Below are 9,181 nucleotides of genomic sequence, written 5' to 3'. Positions count from 1 at the left end.
TTTTTTTTTTTTTTTTCAACGTTTATTTATTTTTCGGACAGAGAGAGACAGAGCATGAACGGGGGAGGGGCAGAGAGAGAGGGAGACACAGAGTCGGAAACAGGCTCCAGGCTCTGAGCCATCAGCCCAGAGCCCGACGCGGGGCTCGAACTCACGGACCACGAGATCGTGACCTGGGTGAAGTCGGACGCTTAACCGACTGCGCCACCCAGGTGCCCCTCTTCTTCAGTTCTTTACAAGACTGGTTTTTTATTCCAGCTCAAGTGTCACAGAGAGGTTTTCCCTGACCGCCTTAACCAAGAAGCTTTTCTTACTTCAGCCACTCTCTATCCCACTGTTTTCCTTTATATTCTTCATAGGGATTCTGCAGTGATCAGTTCTTAAAAAGCAAAGTTTGTATCTATATGTATTTACTTATTTGAATGAATGATTCATGCTTATGGCAAAAAAATTTCCCATGCTTATGGGAAAAAAATCTATCCAGGGATTTCCATTCCAGGAAGATTGAGTAGATGCACTTTCCCAATTTATAACTAAAAATTCTGGGCATAATATAAAAAGCAAACATATGAGAAAGCATATCAGCTAAAGACTTCAAGATCCAATGAACAAACAACATGGTGATGAGTTCCCTGGGTATTCTTTTTTCTGAATATATCCCAGAATTGGTGCTAGAGAAGCCAGAAAGCCTGGAAATACCAATGGGCACCTACAGAAAAGGGCCCAGCAAAAACTGCTCCTTTGAGCCAAAGGACCAGGAAAATGGCAGCCGACAAAGGCAGAAAGCTTTTGGGAAATAACCAATTTACTATAGAAGAAGCTATGGCCCCACCCCCATCCCTGCCAGCAAAGACCAGGTGGAGCCTAGACTTTATCCAATTACAGCTTTATCCTCCTAAAGGCTGCTCTCTCAGTAGACAAAATTTGTTAAGATACCCAATGATATAGTTGTCCTCACTTCCTTGGACCCCTCAAAATCACCCAACCCAAGCCGAGTCTTTTCTCATACTCTCTTTTTAAGAGAGTACCCTCATGATGTTTGAAGGAAGAAAAAAAAATAAACAATTAAACGTGGTTCAACTACAGGTATTTTTGGTACTTTTTGGCTGAAGAGGATTAATACTGTAAAGTAGCTGCAATCTCCATTAGTATTATTGTTGTTGTTGTCGTTATTTCAAATTCAAATTGATCATATGTACACTTCTCTGTACTTTTTTTCTCATTTAATGATGCATTCCAAAAATAGTACATGATAGTATCTATAGGTATGTTTTATTCTTTTTAACAGGTTTATAATAATTCCATGCTATGGATGTAAACTAATGTATTTAAACTGTCATCTGGGGGTGCCTGGGTGGCTCAGTCTGTTGAACATCCGACTTCGGCTCAGGTCATAATCTCGCAGTTCATGAGTTTGAGCCCCGCATCGGGCTCTGTGCTGACAGCTCAGAGCCTGGACCTACTTTGGATTCTGTCTCTCTCCCTCTCTGCCCCTCCCCCCACTCACACTCTGTCTCTCTCTCAAAAATAAATAAACTGTCATCTGTTCATGGACAGTTAGTATTTTTCAAATCTTTCTCTCTTCCTTTTTTTCGAAAGACAACTTTTATTACTTTTATGTACAGAAGATTCAATAGCGTACACTTAGCCCAGTTTGGTGGCCAGTTTTAGCCTTTGCCTTTTCCAGCTTGGCAATGCAAGCCACTCACTTTGGACCCAGGACACTGCCCCCCCATTGACAGCATATCTCATCATATCTGTTGTCATAATTAATTGGTCCTGATCGCTTCCACCAGCTTAGCCAGATCTCCTTTGTATTCAGAGTTAACCTGTGTGAAGATGACAGTGGTGCAGGTCTTCCTGTGGACCAGATACCCCAGCCTGGCCTTCCCCTTGATAATACAGTAGGGAACCCCCATCTTACAATATAAGGCAGGCGGGAAGACAACCAACTCCATGGGATCCACATCATATGCAATCACTATTAGTTGAGCCTTCTTGTTTTCCACCAAGCCGGTGACAGAATTAGCCCCTAGAACACACAACCAGCTTGCATAAGGACTACACGAGGGATGCTTGGTTCACAAAAGGAGCTATACTATGGGCCCAGCTATGACTCAGGGTTAAAAAGCTTGAATTTTACTCTTCACAGTGATTCCATGTGAACCAATCTTTTTCTTTTATAAGCTGTAACGAATAGCTTTGCACATACTTTATGTACAAGTACACCTACAGAGTAATTTTTTGAGAAGTAGAAGTGCTTCTCAAGTGTATGTGGATTTAAAATTTTGATACATGTGATCTCCAAAGCTCACCAAAAAGGTTGCCCTAAATTATCTATCAACAATGTTTAGGGAAACCCTGCTCATTCTCCATAGTAAGTTTGTAATTCCAAACTTAGATCTTTGCAAATGTAACAAGAGAAAATTTGTATCTCACTGCAGTGTAAGCACTGACCTTATTTTTAAAGAAGCTGAACAAGTCATATGTTTATAAGCTATTTGTAGATCTTTTTACATGAGCTGTCTTCTCATATACAGATGATGCTTGAACAACACAGGAGTTAGAGGCACCACCATCCCTCCCACTCCCATGCAGGCAAAAATCGGTGTTTAACTATTGGCTCCCCCAAAACTTAACTACTAATCACCTTCTGTTGTCCAGAAACCTTATCAATATAAACGATCTATTAACACATATTTTATATGTTATATGTATTATATACTGTATTCTTATAATAAAGTAAGCTAGAGAAAAGAAAATGTTATTAAAAAAACATAAGGAACAGAAAATACATTTAAGGTATGTACTGTACTTATTTTTAAAAAATCCACATAAAAGTGGACCCCAGAGTTCAAACCTGTGTTATTCAAGGGTCAACAGTATTCTAGGTTCTGTTATAATATAGAAACATAGTATATATTACATAATTCATAACATATAGTACATTAACATTAAAACATATAACATGTTATACAACATGAAATCGTTGATTTTCTTATTGTACATAGTATTTTATAGTCTGTGGAATTTCCACCTGCAGAGTTTATGTATTTCCTTAGCCTATTTTATGAAAACTATTATTGTGATTTTTAGCTTCTTTATCTACATTCACAAATTTACCTTTAATGTTCAGATATTGACTGGTTTAAGCCTTAAAGATAACTTTTTCAGTGTTTCCTTTCTCTTCTAGTTAGCAGTTCCCACATTTTGTTCTTCAGTCAAAATACTTTTTTCTTTTTGTTTAATAGCCTAATTCATTCTCCCTCCCTCCCTGTTTTCCTTCTCCCCCTCCTCTCTTTCTCTTCATATCTAAGCTGTTGCCACAGTAATCACTTATATAATTAGATGCCCCGATTCTGGGAGGAAAAAGAATTTTTCAGGAACATTATGATTTATTAAAGGAACCATTATTTCCTTCTTGCTCTTGATGTTGTCTGCTTATAGTATGTAGGTGGTAGCTAAAAATAAACCTATTAATTTTCACCTCTACATTGTATTCAGGAGCATGTTTAGTGCCTCATTACTAATGAGAATTCATCAAAAAAAAAAAAACCCAAATCCTTTGTTTTTGACTGTTGTGATAAGGACACTATTTGTATTCAAAGACATCCTATGAATCTATAAACATGAGTATCTAAATACAACTTGTTTGATTTAAAAAAATGTAAGGCCAGACAAAGAGGTTATGAAAATTCATCTTTAACCAAAGCTTGCAAAAGCTGGTTACCAGACCATGGCCACCTACTAAATATTTTGATTTGAAGAATAGACCTGAGATTAATAAATCATCTTCAGTTTTATGCAGTGCTTCATAGGAAAGCTATCAATCCATAAAAGTAACTCAAAAGGCTAGAGAGCTTACTTTTAGGTGGAAAGCAGCCTCTTAATAAGGACTTATAGACTCTACTTCATTTTCATTATATTTCCAGCATATTTTTGTTTTGAATATTTTGCTCTTTCCTGTTAGCAGTATTGCAGTCTACCTGTGTTCACTTCTGGAAGCAGGAAGTGTGGATAATCCTAGCCCTAAATGCGACTATAAGCACTATAAAGAATAAATGGAGTGTAAGGTCCTTAGCTCTGAGCACAGGAGGTATTGCTCAGAGGCCAATGCTTTGGAACCCACCCTGGCCCTTCTACACTGCATTCCACATGAGGTGAAGAGTTCCAGGCACCTTAGGAAACATATCCACCTGAAGGATGGCAAAATACGCTACCACAAAATATGCCTTTTTGACATAAAAAGTATTTTGAAGTGAACGCAACTAAGAAGAAACTAAGAAGAACTAAGGGTTCTCTCTACCCTACCCCTTTTCTGCCTAAAGGCAGGATACAAATTCTCCTTTTACCAGAAAAAGACTCTTATTAGCTCAGAGATGGCATTAAAGGAATCTGCAAACAAACCTTATTCCATTAGTTTCCTTCCATATATTCACCTGCCCACAGTTTGCTGCCATTGGAAGCCTAAATTTGCTTTCCACTCTCCTGTCACAAATTTACTGTTCTTTGTTGAAGATGCCATATAAGCTGGAATTTTTTTTTCATGTTTAACAATCTTTAATTCAAATATGAAAGTTCAATACAAGCCATTTGTAGGGCTTGTTCTTTTAAAACTTTTAAAACTTGTTCTTTTAAAAACAAGAATGGAGGAATGCAACAAAATGATCCTTCCACTTTTTTCTGCAGAAACTGTCGAGGAAAGGATAGATCATAGGGGTATAAAGATCCATTTAGTCATACCCACTTTCTCCCCCTACCAAGTCTTTCACCCGTTCCATAATAAGCTGGAATTCTAAGTCCCCTCTCTGAGTTACTCGTTTTTCCCTGGGTATCATCCACATATAGAAGAGGTAAACATGTTAATAAAGTTCTGTTTGATTTTCTTTTGTTAATCTGTCTTTTATTACAGTGATCTCAGACAAGAACTCAGAAGGGTAGAGGAAAAATTATTTTTCTTCCCTTATAGACCCAAAGCTCATATACTCCTTCTAGACCAAGCTCCAGATACTTGGGACCTCAGAATTCCCCACCCAAATGTCTCTAAGCCTCCCTTTAGGGCTTTTGCATAGCAAAGACAATGCCATTGGAGTACACAGCCCAAGCCTAAAAGTGGCCAGATGGCTGCTATTTGCCAAAAATAGGAGTGGAGCTTGGATTTTCAAGCTGGCGTATACACCCATGTACAATGGAGGCCCCTCCTGGTATGGGACAGAGTTGGAAGAAGAAAGAAAAGTTTGACTTGGTCTGGCTCTTCCAACATTCCCGGGATTCAACGTGGAACACCAAGAATTCAGAATTCTAATTTCAAACCCAAACTTCAGTCATTATGAAGCTATATTTGTCAAAGTAGGAGGACAGAACAGCTTATTAGCTTGATTTATAACTTTAAAATATTTATACATAAGGTATATGACACCTCATTTGCACTAGCCCCTACAGATGTTAAGGAAGTGCCTAGGTTCCTTATCCTTCACTGAGTTTTTATTCTGACTCCAGATGATTCTATTTTTCAAGCTCTTTGTGGAGGGTAATTTCCAGCAACTCTTTTTTTTTTAACGTTCATTTATTTTTGAGACAGAGACAGACAGAGCATGAGCGGGGGTAGGGAGTGCAGAGAGAAGGAGACAGAATCCAAAGCAGGCTCCAGGCTCTGAGCTGTCAGCACAGAGCCCAATGCGGGGTTCGAACTCACAAACTGAGAGATCACGACCTGAGCCAAAGTCGGACACTTAACCAACTGAGCCACCCAGGAACCCCTTAATTTTTTTTAATGTTTATTTATTTTTGAGACAGACAGACAGACAGACAGACAGACAGACACACACACACACACACACACACACACACACACACAACGTGAGTGGGGGAGGGGCAGAGAGAGAGGAAGACACAGAATATGAAGCAGGCTCCTGGCTCCAAGCTGTCACCACAGAGTTTGATATGGGCTCGAAACCACAAACCGTGACATCATGACCTGAGCCTAAGTCTGATGCTGAACGGACTGAGCCACCCAGGCACCCCTCTACTCCTTTTTAAAGGGGAACTAACATTTATTGATTGTCATATGTGAATACTTTATATACATCAGCTAATTTAATCTTCATAACAACTCTGTGAGTGGAATCCCTATCTTAGGGATGAGGAAACTCAAAAGGTAAAGTTGCCGAGATTTTAAATCTAATGAAACAGCTGACTGGCTTCATCAAGTCCTCTACTCTACCTCCAGTCATCCGTTCCTCCCAGCTCTTGACTTTTATTGGATGTCCTTACTTCGTATTTTCCTAAGGAGGTGGAGAGAAAGTCCGTGAAAGAACCTAAATTATCTTCTATTTCACAATCATTTAGTTCCTTCACCCTACTTTTCTTTATCTTTCTTCTCTTTAAATAATTCTCCACCTTTGACACCAAGATATCAAGTCTTATCAACTTTCTCTTCTCTTCCCTCAGTCCCATCTTCAACCTGTACCTTTCCACTGGCTTCTCCTCTAATAAAGCATTTCCTATTCTAAAAGAATTTTAAAAACAACCTTCTTTCACTTGTGAATATCTTTATTAATTCCTTAATTTTCTGCTTCTCTTCACAAATTTCTTCAAAGTGAAGTTAATTCTTACTGCTTCATCATTCCTTAACCTTTTACAATCTTGACGATTATTCTTAACTCTACAAAAATTGCAACCAAATGCCTTGTGAGAACCTAATATTTTTGATGGATAAGTTACCTAGTAAAATGCATAAAGTGCATTAATTTTAAGTATGCAATTAGATGATTTTTACATGTGCATACACCCTTCAAATCACCATGCAGATCAAGATTTGGAACATTTCCAACACCCTCTAAAGTTCCATTTTGTTCTTTTTCAATAAATATCACCACTATTACCCCATTTCTGCCTGCCCAGAGGTACCCACTGTTCTGATTTATATAAATATTGATTAGTTCTGCCAGTTGTTGAACTTTATATAAATGGAATCATCATGAATAAACCTGCAGTGAACATTCTCGTGTAAGTTTTTCTGGGGGAATATACCACTACTTTTGGATTCATACCTACAAATGAAATTGCTGTGTCATAAGGTAAGTGAATTTTTAACATTTGTAGAGATAGACACTTACAAACTGATGTATCGTTTTACATTCCTATCAGCAATCTTTTAAGAGTTGGTCCACATCTTTTGCTACTATATGATATTGTTAATCTTCTAAAAATTTTTTATTTATTTTAATATTAGCCATTTTGGTGTGTTTGCAATAACATTCATTGTGGTTTTAACTGATAATTCAAATCTTTTATACAATGTTCTTATTGGGCTTTAAGACTTTTTATAATTGATTTGTAACGTTTTATCAAATATATGTGTTATAAATGTTTTCTTACACACTTTCACTTCTTTTCATTGTATTTTTTTTAATGTTTATTTTTGAAATAGAAAGAGAAAGAGACAAAGTGCGAGCGGGGAAGGACTGAGAGAGAGGGAGACACAGAATCTGAAGCAGGCTCCAGGCTCTGAGCTGTCAGCACAGAGCCCAACATGGGGCTTGAACCTATGGACTGTGATATAATGACCTGACCTGACATTGGATACTTAACTGAATGAGCCATCCAGACACTCCGTCTTTTTACTTTTCTAGTGGTGTCTTTGATGAGCAGAAATTTTTAATTTTGAGGATGTCAACTTATCAGTTTTTATTTTTATGATTAATGCTTTTTAAGTCCTGTTTAAGAAATCTTATCTGTCTCAAAGTCATGGAGATATTATCCTATGTTTGCTTTTAGAAATTTTATAAGATTTTCTCTCACATATAATTCTATGATCCATCTCAAGTTAATTTTTGTGTTGGTGAGAGAAAAGAATAATGTTCATTTATTTTTATGTGATATCTATTTATTGCAAGGTCTTTTCCCCATGGACTTGGTGTCTTTATAATTAATCAAATGACTGTTTGTATGAATAGGTCTACTCTATTGATACAGTTTTCTATCTTTTCTCCAATGTCATACTCTCTTAATTATTATGTTTTACTAAGTATGAAAACCAGAAGCCTTTCTCAAATCTTAATTCTGCTCATTTTCTGCGCACTACTTAAATTTGCCTACCATTCACATTTTTCACAGGGAACAATAGAGGCATTGGAGTCAGGCAGATTTGTCTTTAAATAGATCCATCACCACATGATGGTGATGTGGGATCGTATAGAAGAAAAACCATCCAAAACTTGGACATGATGCCAAAGGATGGCTGTATGTCATTCTGGAATATTGTTTAATTTAATTTAAGTTATACTCAATGAGAATTTCTCTTGGAGGTTTGTTTACCTTTGTTAGTTGCTACTGATTAGGGCTTAGACTGTGTAAAACATTAACTTGTAGATTTTTGCCCTAGAGAGATGCATATCATGTTTGTTTGGTAGAGAGTGCAACTCCAAAGGCTACAGTTTATTTTGACTTGTATGACATTGTAATTTAGCCAACCTATCTCAGCATGCCTTCAGGAACTACCTAGATATACTCAGTTTTTCTACTTTTTTCTGTGAACTAGCTTTATCATCTGGCTGGGTTCCTCATTAAAAAAGTTAAATAGATCTTAGAAACATATTCATTCTATATTTTTATAATAGTCCTGTGTTTAAATTTTGAAAATTATACTTCGATAATAGTGAGGAGTTAAATATTATTCCAAGGAGTTATATAAACTGGGTGACTGGTAATGGCATTATCCAGGATGCAGAACATATAAGAAGTATTTTAGAAGAAGATAATTATTTTTGTTTTGGTATATTCTTTTCCATATAATGGAAATGCATGACATAAATGGAAGTCTATGTTCATACTGCGAGTACAGGGTTATCAGAAAAAATGTGAGAAATTTTGGAGTCATCACTATGTGATTGTTGAAATTTAGTAGGTGAGAGTGCTTAAGAATAGCATGAAAGTATTAAGAACATCATTTTGAAAACAAACAAACAAACAAACAAACAGGGGATGAATAAAAAAAAAGCCATCAAAGAAAACTAGGAAGGAGTAGTAAAAAGTGGTCATGATGGCAATTTTAAGGAGTGGTCAACATGCAGATACAACCGACGGGACAACAGGATGAGAACTGAAAAGAAGCAATTGAACTAGCAATTAAGAAGTCTTTGGTGACCTAGTAAAAGCACTTCCAGTAGAGAGGTGAATG

The sequence above is a fragment of the Felis catus genome, chromosome A1 (assembly GCF_018350175.1).
Source record: "Felis catus isolate Fca126 chromosome A1, F.catus_Fca126_mat1.0, whole genome shotgun sequence".
In the NCBI taxonomy this organism is placed as follows: domain Eukaryota; kingdom Metazoa; phylum Chordata; class Mammalia; order Carnivora; family Felidae; genus Felis; species Felis catus.
Note: the sequence above shows the minus strand (reverse complement) of the source record.